Source organism: Furipterus horrens, unplaced genomic scaffold (assembly GCF_987537825.1).
Source record: "Furipterus horrens unplaced genomic scaffold, mFurHor1.1.pri manual_scaffold_3, whole genome shotgun sequence".
In the NCBI taxonomy this organism is placed as follows: domain Eukaryota; kingdom Metazoa; phylum Chordata; class Mammalia; order Chiroptera; family Furipteridae; genus Furipterus; species Furipterus horrens.
The window spans coordinates 1,352,879-1,365,951 of NW_028327173.1; the positions used below are offsets into that span (position 1 = coordinate 1,352,879).

Here is a 13,073-nt window from a genome sequence, read left to right on the forward strand (position 1 = left end):
CAATGACAATTTTCCTGAAATTAATCTATAGGTTCAAGCAATATCAATTAAAAATGCCAGAACTTTCACAGAGAAAGTGACGAGCTGGTGAAAACCGTTGGTCGTTGCTGCCAGTTCGATGACAACAGGGACTCCTCCAAGCGTAGGGCAGGCGAGAAGAGACCCACTCAGCGCAAAACAGCTCCATTGTGGCACAGCGCCCGCCGGGAGCTGGCTTATATGGACACGAGACCCCACCCCCGGCCCCTGATTGGTCTGTCCTCATGCAGATGAGGACTCCAAATCCTCACAGTTTGATTGGTCCAAAAGGCACTGTTTGGTCAGAGCTGTGCAATCCTATTGGTTGAAACAGGACTCCAGGAACTGCTTTATAAGCACAGGCTCTGATGGCAGAACAGAGCGCAGGCAGGCAGCTCCGTGCTGGCAGGCGCCTGCGGTGCAGTTTGCAGGAGGGTCCCCTGTGCAGAAATGGCTGCGGGGCCCCGTTTTTTTTTTTTTTTTTTTCTATTATTATTTTTATTATTAATGTGAGCCCAGTTAGCCTCCAGGAGCCCTTCTTAGTAGGTGTCCTCTTTCTCAGGGTCAACACTGGTCTCCATGTCTATGTAGAAGCGCAGAGGCCCTGAAATGGCCGGCGCAATGGCGACAAAGGAGGGGCACGCAGTTGGAGGACTTGCCTGTATGCGGAGGCTCTTTGTAAACCTGCAGCCGTCAGGGCAGCGTGGAACCGGCGAGGGCTGGCTCCGTACACCCGTGGCACCGAGCGCACACAAAGACCACTCGTATTTGGTCAATTAACTTCTGACAAGGTTGCCAAGGCAATTCAGTGGGGAAATTACAGACTTTTCAACAAACGATGCTGGAAGATGAGATACTCCAGTGCGAAAAAAGAAAAAAATAGAGCTTTGACTCTTATCTGACACCACCCCCCCCAAAAAAACCCTCGAGATAGATCTTAGATCCACATGTAAGAATAAAAATTGTGAAACTGAGAGAAGACAGTAGAAAATCTTGGTGACCTTGGGTGAGGCGAAGATTTTCAAACAGGACAGAAACCAAAGACGGTGTCTAGGAAACGAAAGGCAAGCTGACGCGGAGCGGGTGCTGGACGGTAACCATCTGGGGCGCAAACGGGACGGCTCCGGCCGCAGGTCACCGGGCACGCAGGGGCGGCCCCGCACCCAGGCCAGGCGCCCTGACGCAGCACGGCGCACGCTCGGAGTCCCACGAAGCGTCACTGAATCTTTTAGTGAATTCCCGTTTCTCAGGCGTCCCAGCCTCTTCCCAGGTGTGGTCCTCGGCTGGAGGGTCCGGGGGGCTGAGCTGCCCCCTCTCTGGGCTGCGCTCATCCAAGCCGGCAAGGTCCTAAAAGCCATGGAGACCGAGGGGGGTGGCGAGCCTGGGTCCCCCTCCCCCACCTGAATGTCTGCCAGCCCACGGACCCCCCACCGCGCCACACCCTGTCCTGCTGGTCTCCCCTCGTGGGCCTGGGCTGGGAGGCACCTGGGCCAACGCTCGGGGCGCTGTTGGAAGAAATCCCCCTTCGAGGCAAGAAGCTGTAAGATTGGTGTGGTTATTCTGGCAGAATTTGGAGGAAAAAAAATAATGTCGTCTTTATAAGGGAGTCAGCTGAACATTTTACAATTCTTCCCCAAATCGACGAAGCCATTTTCACAACATAAAACAAGCAAAAAGTGTAATTATTTCAAGGTGTCCTTCACCTCGAATTCACTGGAGGCTCACAGCTTAGGGGTTTTTAAAATATATATATATATTTAAAGCAAATATTATTGCAAATGACTACTCTGTAATTTGGATTAATTGCTTTGGTTTTTTCTGGAAATAAAATCTTTAAGGCAAACCCATAAAAACCCTGGAGCCGGTCCTGCAGAGCCTTGTTTAACAGAGAGCCTGGGGTTGCCCCGCAGGGGACCCTGGTCGTCCCCGTCCCCTACAGGGCCAGAGGCCCTGGGGGACGCTGTGCCACACCCAGCAGAGCCCACAGCTGAGGACAGCCCTGCCTATCCACTGCTGGCTAGGAGGACACCCCGTGAGCTTTGGGGCTGGAGTCGAAACCCCTACCCAGGAAGGGGCCTGGTCAGGTTCATTGCTACTCCCTCTGCAGGGCAAGGTCAGAGGCTCCTCCAGACCCTGCTGGCACGGCTTGGGGACCCTCCTCGGGGAAAACCTGTGGGTGTGGGGCTGGGAAGGGCTGGACTCTGGCTGTGCCAAGGTCATAGGCAATGTGTGACTGTGGGTAAATTGAGGCAGGGGAGGGTATGCAACAAGGCGGATATATGGATGAACCCCACACTCTGGGCACCTGCCCTGGGGCGTTCTGCCTGCCTCAGGCGTCCGGGACTTGGCACTTAGCCAGGCCCCTGCCACACACAGAGGCCCCAGCAAGGCCCTGGGGAGCACGCATGTGTCCAGTTTTTGGAGTGAGCATGTTCACTCACAGGGGGCACTGCGGGGAGAGGAGGCTGGGGCGGGGCCCGTCCACGTGTCTCTGGCCACCCTGGAGAGCAGTTTTAGCAGAACAAGGCCCCACGGGCACTGTCTGGCAGGGCGGGGCATGGACATCATGTGACCACCATTCACCTGTGCTTTCAAACCTATCGTCCCATCGTCCTGTCAGTGCTGAGCAGCAGCCTGAGAGCTGGACACCACTCTTCTTTCGTGGGCACTGCAGCCAGGCCACGTGGCCAGGAAGTGACAGATCGGAGCACTGTGCTTCCTGGGGTGCAGGTGAGTAGGTGGAGAGGGCCCTTCCTGGGCTCTGGACCCCAACTGGCTGTCAAGGTGAAACGTACCCCACAACTAGCTGGACAGGGAGGACAGAGGTCTGGAGTCCTGGGTCAGCTCTGTCGCCAGTATGCACTGTGACCTTGAACAAATTCCTTCCCCCCATAGGTGCCAGTTTCCCCAGTTCATTCCGCAGTGTCACCATTAAACTCAGGCTCCTTGGGTCATTGGGTGGGAAGTCCATCCATCTTCCATCCGCCATTTATCCATCACCCATGCATCCTTCCATCCAGCCATCTTCCATCCTTCCATCCATCCTCCATTTATCCATCATCCATCCATTCTTCCATCCACCCTTCCATCCATCCATCCTTCCACCCACACATCCACCCACCATTTATCCATCATCCATCCATCCTTTCATCCATCCTCCATCCATCTTCTATCCACATCCATTCAAACTATTGACCATCTCCCATATGCCACACTTCCTGTTGGCCCTGGAGTAAGCGGGGGAATAATATAGGCAAGAAGTCCACGCAGCAGGGACTCTTCAAGGGCTGTGTGGGGCACAGGTGTCTGGGAGGCTTCGGCAGTGGGTGCAGGTGAGAGCTGGCGGCAGCCCGGAGGGGCTACAGTAGAGGACTGGATGGAATACAGCTGTCCTCGCTGGTGGGGCATCAGGCCCGTGTCCTGGGCCAGGCCTGGGTCCCGCCACACCGCCCCTCACGTTGGGGCCACTGCCCCTCCTGGCTGGCCGGCCACAGGCAGAGCTGAAGGCCTGCTGAGCAGACCCCGGGGTCCTCGTGTGCCCACAGGCAGGGTGGGGGAGCAGGAGGAGGCCTGGCGGTCTGTGCCCCCAGACCTGGAGGGAACAGGAAGCGCTCAGGCCCCTGCCCTGGAGAAGGCGTGAGAGCGCCTGTGTGCAGAGGGCAGGGCGGACTGTGACGGGGCTTCCCAGGTGCGCCCGCAGGGGTATCAGGATGGCCTCATCCCAGCCACAGGGAGGGCAGGGGCCCGAGAGCTCGGGCTGCCCCACGCTAGTCCCCCTTCCGGGGGCTCCACGTGGGGGCAACGGCCTCTGTGCACCTGTCCAGACCGCAGAGCCCGGGGGCACCGCCCCGCTGGCGTGCCCCCCATGCAGACAGCAGGAGCAGGGGCTGAGTGGTCAGGGCTCAGTTCCTCCTGCGAGAATCCCCCAGGGGGATGCGGCCCTGGGAACTCCAGCACCCCTCGGGGTGAATTTCATGTGAAAGCGAGTAGAATCTCAAGTGCAAGGCAAGACTGGCCCCTTCGTGACCAGTGGTGCCTTCTGAGGGGGTGCCCACTCCCCAGCTGCTAGGAGGCGGGCGCAGGAGATCCGATGGGACCCTGTGCGGATGCAGGAGGCAGGAGGCAGAGGGACCAGAGGGAGGGCCTCTGCCCCCCAGAGAGACCCCCCAGACAGGTCCCGAGCCCCCGTGCCAGGAGCCAGGGGCGGAGGCCCGTGAGCAGCCCCTCGGCCCCGGGAGCGCAGAGCGGGGTACGCTCATGAGACTGCCAGTGGGTGGAAAAGCCGGCCGCCCCTCTGCGGACGGACGGATGGACGGACAGAGAACACGTGGTCATCCCCACAGCAGAGGCAGGAGATCCCGACGCCTGCTTCCGCGTCCCCAGCCCTTGAGGACGTTGTGCTGAGTGGGATCGGTCCCGGAAGGACACGTGCTGGGGGGTCTCACGCTCACCTGCATGAGGTCCCCTGGTGGTGCCTGGTCTGGGGAGGGCGGCGGGAGGTGTGACGGGGATGGAGTTCCAGTTGGGAAGGGTGGGGAGTTCTGGAGACGGTTCTGGGGCCGGCCGCACGGGATGCGAGTGTGCGTAATGCCACCGAGCCGCGCGCTTGGAGACGTCAAGGGGCCGTTCCCATGAGCGGGCTTCTCGGCCCTTCATGGCAACTCGGCTTCAGCCCCCGGAGGCCCGGTGCGCTGCGGCTCTCATGGGGACCGGCGAGGCGACGGAGGCGCCAGCGGGCGGGACCCCGGCGCGGGCACAGGCACCGCCCCCCCCACCTGAGCACACTAAGAACCTGAGCCAGGCCCAGAGCGCGGCCCGTCCCCCGTGCCGGGTGGGAGTGGAGCCTAAGCTGACACGCTGAGCCGACACTTAGCAACCGACGTTTTATTTACAGCCCGTCCCACTCCGCGCGGAGGGTGGTGGTGCCCACGGCGGAGGCGGGGGCGGCTGCCGGGGGGTCACGGCGTCTGTGCCGGCTCCGGGGGCGGGTAGGGGTTCGTCCTCGCCTGCAAGCGCTGTGACACCTGCGTGACAAATACCCAGCCACTGGGGAGAGAGAAAAAGGCAGGTACGTGTAGCCGAGGAAAAGGTGACAGCACCCTCACACAGCGTCCCCCGGGGGACACCGCGGGCACTTCGATGGCCATTCCTGGGGGTCAGAGCGCATCACGGACAGACCAACACGGGACGGGTGGGCGGCCACAGCGTCGCGGCGTCATGGTGTCACACTTGCGGCGTCACGGCGTCACTGCCTCACAGCATCAGGGCATCGCAGTGTCACGCAGGCGGCATCAGGACGTCATGGCATCACGGTGTCACGGCGTCACACCCACGGTGTCACAGTGTCACACCCACGGCGTCACGGTGTCACACCCACGGCGTCACGGCATCACGGTGTCATGGCGTCACACCCACGGTGTCACGGCGTCACGGTGTCACGGCGTCACACCCATGGCGTCACGGCATCACGGCGTCACGGCGTCACACCCACGGTGTCACGGCGGCACGGCGGCATGCCCGGGGCCCACGCAGCAGCCCGTCGTGCAGAACTGACACACGCGTGGGCCGGCGCGTTCTGGCCCCGGACTGGGCCACGGGAGGCTGGGGGCGGTCACTCATCAGGGCCTGGGCAGCCTGAGCGGAGGCGGCCCAGCCTTTCTGAGACTGGCACCAAGGCCTCCGGGTGGTGATGGCGGGTCACACACCTCAGGTGGCCTTTCCTCTGCAAACCCAACGTGAACTGTGATAAACAGAGGCTCACAGACGCTGGTCCCTAAGGTGGGGGACAGGGCGACAGGGAAAATCTGAAAGGCGAATTCGGGGCGGACCTGTGGTCACCGGGGCACCAACAGGAGAACGGCAGCCCTGAGTGGACGGTGGGGACAGTGACATTTTGCCAGATTTAACACCGGAGCACCCCCAAACTTGGGAATGGCCATGGAAGTGCCCTGGGGACCGGGGGTGCAGGCATGGTGGTGGTCAGGAGTCTGGAGCGAAAGGGGCTGTGAGGACGGTAGTTTTCGAGGCCCCCTCCCGCCCCAGCTGCCCCGCCGGAGGGTCAGCAGGGAGCCAAAGGTCCGCTCCCCGGACCCCGGGCAGCCTGGACGGCAGCAGACCGCAGAGACCCCCGCTCTGTTCCACGGAGAGGCAGCCAGACCCTCTGTCCCTCCCGGGGGGCTGCCCCGGGAGTCAGGCCATGCCCTGGAGGTGCCCCACTTCCCGAGTCTCAGAGGCGGAAGCCTTCCGTATTCTCGGCCCCCTGCGGTCACGGGCAGACAGCCGAGGGTCCCGCAGGCTGGAAGGAGGACAGAGTCTGAAACAGCCCCTCGGAGGACACGCAGTCTGCTGGGCAGAAGACAACGTCATACTAACATCAGTCCCCAAGAGCAAAAACCAGAGTAGACACAGCACAGATAATCAGCAAAAAATAAAATAAAATAAAATCAAGAAAATGCCCGGGACCTGCAGACACGAGGACTCCCAGCGGGGTGCAGAGAGGCGTTCCCCAGGGCCCATCGTGGTGAAGGGCGGAATGGGGGCAGAGGACACTCGAGACGTTTCCAAAGACGGAAGAGCAAGCCACACACACAGCACAAGGAGACGGGCTCTCCGCGGACGCCTCCACAGTGACCCCGAAAGCAAGAGACGCAGGGCGAAGCTCTTCGAGGTCTGGAGTGGCGGTCCTTTCCCACGAGAGTTCTGTAACCAGCTAAAGTGGCACGCTGCGGGGACACGTGGGCGTTCTCAGGCAGCCACGGCCCTGCAGAGCGTCCCCCCAGTTCACCAGAGGTTACTAGGGGGCACCTTCTAGGAAGACCGAGACCTAAGCCCAGAAAGTAGAGGCTCCGGGGGGCCAGAGGCCCTAAGAGGGCGGCTGTGGGCGGGGTGACAGGTGGCTGGTCCGCACTGGAGCACAGAGACCAAGGAGCCGGATGGGAGGCCCCCGTCGCCCATATCCCCGCGGCCACCGTTCCCTTGTCTGGCTGGGGGTGGCCCGGCCCAGACCCTCCCCTCCCTGCTGTGCCTGAGCCTGTGGGCCGCCGCTCCTGCCTCCTCGCTCGGGGCGACCCCGTGGTCGCGGGAACACGTCCGCACAAGCTTACTGGCTGAAAACAGACCAAGGTCGGGTTGACATGAGTCCTGCTCGGCTCGGGAGGGGCTGAGCGGCCAGGGGGCGGCTCTCCTTTCCGGAGGGTCTAGAACGCCTTTCCGTGCCTTTTCCTGCTTCAGAGGCTCCGCGTTCCGTGGCTCCCGCCACCGTTCCCGTCGGCAAGGCGGTCCAATCCTTCCGCCTCCGTCTGCCACCCCGGAGGGCACCTGCGCTGAGTGGGGCCCGCCTGTATAACTGAGCGGCACCCCTACCTGAGGATCAGCTGAGCAGTCACCTTAACGCCACCCGCAGCCTTCATTGGCACCCCCCCACTGCCCCTCTCCCCTGCCCCATCCTCCGCCCCAGCCACACCGGCCACCTTCGCCGCGGGGCCTCCGTGCCGGCTCTTCCCGCTGCCCCCAAACACTGTTCCCTGGGTGCGCACATGGCTCCCTCCTCACGTCTTCACCCCTCTGCTCAGCTGCCACCACCGCGGGGCGTCTCACTGGCGCTCCCCCTGCAAAACGGGCCCCTCCCCTCCCTCCTCCACGGCATGAACCACCTTCTGATGGGCTCTCCTCTTCCTGCGCGGCCTCCCCCATGAGAAAGTGAGCTCCATGCAAGGGGTGGGGTCTGTGGCCGTGCTGGCACGCGGCGGGTGTGCAGGGAACGCGTGTCACTTGGCTGAATGCATGGCCCACACTGCAGTGCACTGGATGCCCGGCCTCGGTCAGCCCCACTTTTGATACGGAGATCTGATCAGATCACGGGGGAGAGGTGGGAGGGGCCCTAGGAGCTGGTTGCCCAGGCAACGGACAGCGGTCCAGGCCGGGACTGGCTGAGAAGCCCAGTGCTCTCAGAGTGCAGGGAATCATGGGCGAGAAGGTTGGCAATGAAAGACGCGCTGTCAGGCTCCGTGGGGTGCGCCGAGGCTCCTTCTGGCTCTCGGGCTCTTCTGCCTCGGGGCCCCTGGGTGCGGGGGCTGCAGCTGCCTGCGGTTCCCGGCGGGCGGGGTTCTGGATGGGAAGGAACTCCGGGCGCGGCCTGGGGTCGGCGGGCCTGGCAGAGGGGGGCAGGGTGGTTATCCTGCGGGCGCTCTAGAGGGGACGGGCTCCGGGGCAGGAGCTGCCCTTCCCCCAACACTGCGTAGCGTTTGTATCTTACGCTGTTTGGTTTGTAAACTAACGCTGTAGGAACTAGACAACTGAAACTGACAGGGGCGTGCTCGGGGAGCCCACGTGGTGGGGTTTAGCCCTCACGGACCGGCTGTAGCGGTTAAAGCTGTGGGTACAGTCAAAGAGCTGGGCCTTATAACGGACTAATGCCCGTGGAAAGCTGTTATTCCAGAATTGTGAAGCTTTTGAATAAAGGCTCCTTTCCTTCATCACTAAACCTTTGCCTCTGAATTTTGCGTAGAGGGTGGCCGCGGGCAGCGGGACCCCAAGTGCTGTTCGGTGACACTTCCCCGCTGGCTCCCAATGGAGGGCCTGCTGCCAGTGTCCCCGGGCCAGAGCCAGACTGATCTGGTTCGTGTCCCCCTGCGACCGGCACCCGCCCAGACGCTGCTGTCTGTCCTCCCTGGCCAGTCTGCGTTCTGTCCCCAGGGACGGGCCTGTTCTGGACGCACCGTAGAGACAGTCATCCAGGACGTGGGACATTGGCGAGGCTCATCCATGTCGTGGCGTGTGTCAGCACCTCAGCCCTCTCCGCGGCGGGACAATGGCCCGCGGGCAGACAGATGGCGGCTCACCGACCCGCAGCGGCGGCTGCGTGCTCCTCACTGGGTCCGACGTCCTTGGGCTCCCACCGCTAGCATTTTCAGGCGTCTCTGTGAGGCGACAAGACAAGGAGACCGTCAGCAAAGCACTGTCCAGTGGTTGCCTCTGGGCTGGTGGGAAGGGGGTGCGCTTGGGGGAGGGGGTGACACAGATGGGAGCGGCCACTGAGGTGTTCACGCTGCCCCCGCCAGGGCATGCACACGCGTCTTACATGCTCGTCTGGCTGTGTGTTCGGTACTAAAGAGGAGTACGGAGCTTTTTAAACACGCATGCTCAGTATTGGGTTTTTTTCTTTTTTCTTTTTTTTAAATATGCTGTATTATGCAGCTACAGCTGTCCCTATTTCTTTTCCCTTTGTTCCCCTCCACCCAGTGACATCCCTCCCTCCAGTTGTCCCTCACCTTAGTCCATGCCCATTGGTTGTGCATATAGTTCTTCTCAACACCTTCCTGTCTGCTCCACTCCCTCCTATGATGCTTCTTAATTCCTGTACCATCTCCCTCCCTTTCCCCCTTCCCCTTCCCTGCTGACTCCCCCAAAATGTTCCCCATACCTATAATTCTTTTTCCCCTCTCATTGCCTACTTAGTTTGCCTTTGTTTCGGTTCCCTAGCTTCTGTTGCTGGTTGTTGTGATACAGTTTTCATTTTAGTGTTCATAGTTTTGATCCTCTTTCTCCTAAACAAGTCCCTTTAACATTTCATATAACAGTGGTTTGGATCTGATGAACTCCTTCAGTTTTACTTTGTCCTGGAAGCACTTTCTATGCCCTTCTATTCTGAATGACAGCTTTGCTGGATAGAGTAATTGTGGTTGTAGGTTTTTAGTTTTTATTCCTTTGAATATTTCTTGCCAGTCCCTTCTTGCCTGCAGAATTTCTTTTGAGAAATCAGCTGACAGTCTTATTGGGACCCCTTTGTACGTAATTCTCTTCTTCTCTCTTGCTGCTTTTAAGATTCTCTCTTTATCCTTAATTTTTGACGTTTTGATTATAATGTGTCTTGGTGTGGTTCTCCCTGGGTCCAGTTTTTGTGGAACTCTCTGTGCTTCCTGGACCTGTAAGGCTATTTCCTTCCCCAAGTTAGGGAAATTATGCTTCATTCTTTTTTCATATAATTTTTCAATTTATAGTTCTTCTTCACCTTCTGGCAACTCTATGATTCGGATGTTGGCCCACTTATAGATGTCCCATAGGTTTCTGAGCCTCTCCTCATTTTCCTCACTTTTTGTTCCCTCTTTCTGCACTGGTTGACTGTTTGTTCCTTCCCTATGTTCCGATTTGTTGATTTGATCCCTGGTTTTCTTGCCTTCACCACTAGTTTCGTAAGTGTTTTCATTCATTTCAGTAGGACTAGCCTTCATTCCTTCCCCATCTTGTTTAAGATCTGCTGTCAGGTCTGTGAGAATTTTTATAACCAAAGCTCTGAACTGAGCCTCAGAAAGATTTCCTATCTGCTGCTTCATTAGATTAGATATTTGCTGGCTGGTCAGCTGCGTCACCGGGATCTCTATCATGATCTGTGCCATCCTGACAGTTTTGTGTTTACCTTTGCTTCCTGGGCGGGGCTGTCACACCTCCTAGCTATATGGGGTGGGGCCCCGTGCACTTGTCACAACCCTGGAACCCTTCTCACCATGCTGTGGTGTTTTCTGTGGGGGTGGGGGTCCAAGATGGAGTCCTGCCATTCACTCTCTGCTGAGAGGCCGGGAGCCTCCTCTTCCTCTGTCCCCATGCCCTCTGGGCCTCACAGTCCAAGGCAATGGGGGTCTGCCTTCCCCGGCGCTGGAATCTCGAGCTGACGGGTTTGGTCTGTAGCCAGGGTGCTCCCCAGGTGCTTTTTCTTAAATACGAGTGTCTGTGCTCACCGCCATCTCACCACTGTCACCGCAGCTGCCACCGCCAGCACAGCCTGACCTCTCCGCCCTGGCTTTGCCCCTCCTACCCGTCTGGACAAGCACCACTTGTTTATAACTTCATACGTTGGACTTCCATTTATTTTCTGGAACTTCTGGTTATTTCTGGTTTTGCAGTAATTGTAGTCCTTCTTAGTTGTGGAGGGAGACGGAGCATGTCTGTCCACGCCTCCATATTGGCCAGAAGTCTCCTGTGTTTGTTTGCCTCCGAGTCTCAGGCAGAGCTGTCACTCCTGTTACATTGTAAGGGGCAGAGCCTTGGGGATTTGTCAGTACAGGGCGACCCGTTTCACCACGTTGTGGCGCTGTATGTGGGGGAGGGGTCTGAGGGGGAACAATGCCGCTTGCTCAGCACTCGCCCCTTTTCCAGGCATTTCTCCCACTTCTGCATGGGACTGGTGCCCCTCTAGCTGCTGCCCTGGCCGTCGTTCCCAGAGTGGGTGGATCTGCGGACGTTCTAGGACCGTGGGGGCCCTTTAAACAAGCGGACTCAGCTGAGAGACCTGCAGTTTCTGCCTCCACCCCAACCCCCACGGGTCTGCACAGTCAGAAGCAATGAGGCTTGATTTTTCCCTGGCGCTGGGACGGTGAGCTGTGAGGTCTGAATGCTCCCCAGGTGTCCCTCCTGACTTTTAAAAACATGGAACTGTGCTTTCCGCTGGCCTGCCGCTGCTGCTGCTGCTGCCGCCACCACACCGCGTCCTCTCTGTCCCGGCTCTGCCCCTCCTGCCTGTCTGGGTGAGTATTTCTTCTTTATTTCTTCGTTTGTTGGACTTCCATGCAGCTTGGTTTTCTGGAACTTCTGGTTGTCTTTGGTTTTGAGGTAGTTGTGTTCCTTCTTAGTTGTGGAGGGAGACGCAGTGTGTCTGTCTAGGCCTCCGTCTTGGCCAGAAGTCAATGTCTTAGCTTGGTTTTAAAACCTTTCACAAGCACATCCTATACCATATTTTGGTTCTTATTTTCCACTTCTCCTCTAGAAGAATTCTGCTCAAGGTAAACTGGCCAGTTTACACACTGCACGCACATTCCTTGTTCTGAACATGCTCAGTAGCGGTTTTTTTAAGTAACGGATTTATTTCAATATAATTCACATTTCTGCACATTCACCATTTGTTAGTGAACAGTTCGATGGCATTTAGCACATTGACCATGTCACACCGTTGTCACCACTGTCTAGCTCCAGAAACTTTTCTTCTTCCCAGAAGGGAACCCTGTCCCCACTCAGCAATGCCTCCCACGTCCCTGTCCCCCAGCCCCTGGCTGTCACACATCTGTCTTCTGTCTCTGCCATATCCCACCCTGGACATTTCCCGTGAATGGAGTCGTCCACCATGGGGCCTCTTGGGACTGGCTTCTGTCGCTGAGAATGGGCTTTTTGAGGTTCATTCACACTGGGGCTCATGTCAACTCTTTGGTCCTGTTTATGGCCCCTCCCACTCCATGGTGCAGACAGACCACACCTCACTCCCCATCGGCAGTGACTTCCATGTTCCTTGCTCACATCGGGGCGAGTCCTTCTGCGGTGAGGCTTGGGGGACCCAGAGGGCATTCAGCTTCTGCTCGGTCTGCATGGCTTCTTCAGGGAGCTGAACTGTCTTCCAGCCTCAGAAGTTCCAGTTCCAAGCAAAGGCTCTCAGCACGGTCTGTGGGGTTGAGACCATTTCCCTGATTTAGATCTGCTTCTGCTGGGCTGACCCCGCCAGGGAGACCTTTCTGATGTCGTGGCTGAGCGGAGACACGGAGCGGCCCGAAGCCAGAGCGGCTTTTCTTGTTTTGCAAAAAGCGTGCACATAAGAGGAAACTCACTGAGCGCAGATCCACTGGGAATGGCCCCTTGGATGCATGACGTCACCGGGGGAACATAAATCTTGGTTTGCGGGATTTATTTATGTTAAGAAATCCACAGATGATGCCGAGTTTGCAATGGCTTTGTTTAAGTGATAGTTTTTCCTTTTCAGTGAAAGTCGGGGGGAGGGTAAACAGCTCCAGCTGTAAAAATGAAAGGCAGGGGTGAAGCCAACTGACTATCAGACACAAAAGCTGAGCAGGGAGGGGTACAGGCTGCTCCAGCTTTTAGAATGAAAATCACCCTCTGCCACGAGGGGCCGCGGACAGTCGCCTGCTGTTTATTAATTAACCTATTTCAAAGCACCGCGTTTCTGCAGGAAACTGTGATTCCTCTGATGCAAAAACTGGCTTATTTGTGTTTATTAGCATGACCATGTCCCGTGTGGCCGGGGCTCAGTGCACACTGAACCGACACATGTTTTTTTA

The 13,073-nt window shown here is 58.2% G+C and overlaps 1 long non-coding RNA gene across 1 annotated transcript; it reads right to left on the bottom strand.

The window, feature by feature from the left end:
- Nucleotides 1-4,886: 4,886 nt before the first annotated feature.
- LOC150014078 (uncharacterized) lies at nucleotides 4,887-5,383 on the bottom strand. Its single transcript, XR_016509895.1, has 2 exons — nucleotides 5,197-5,383; nucleotides 4,887-5,064 (listed from the first exon to the last, which is right to left on the bottom strand). It is a non-coding gene; the product is annotated as an uncharacterized LOC150014078 (long non-coding RNA).
- Between the last annotated feature and the right edge of the window lie 7,690 nt (nucleotides 5,384-13,073).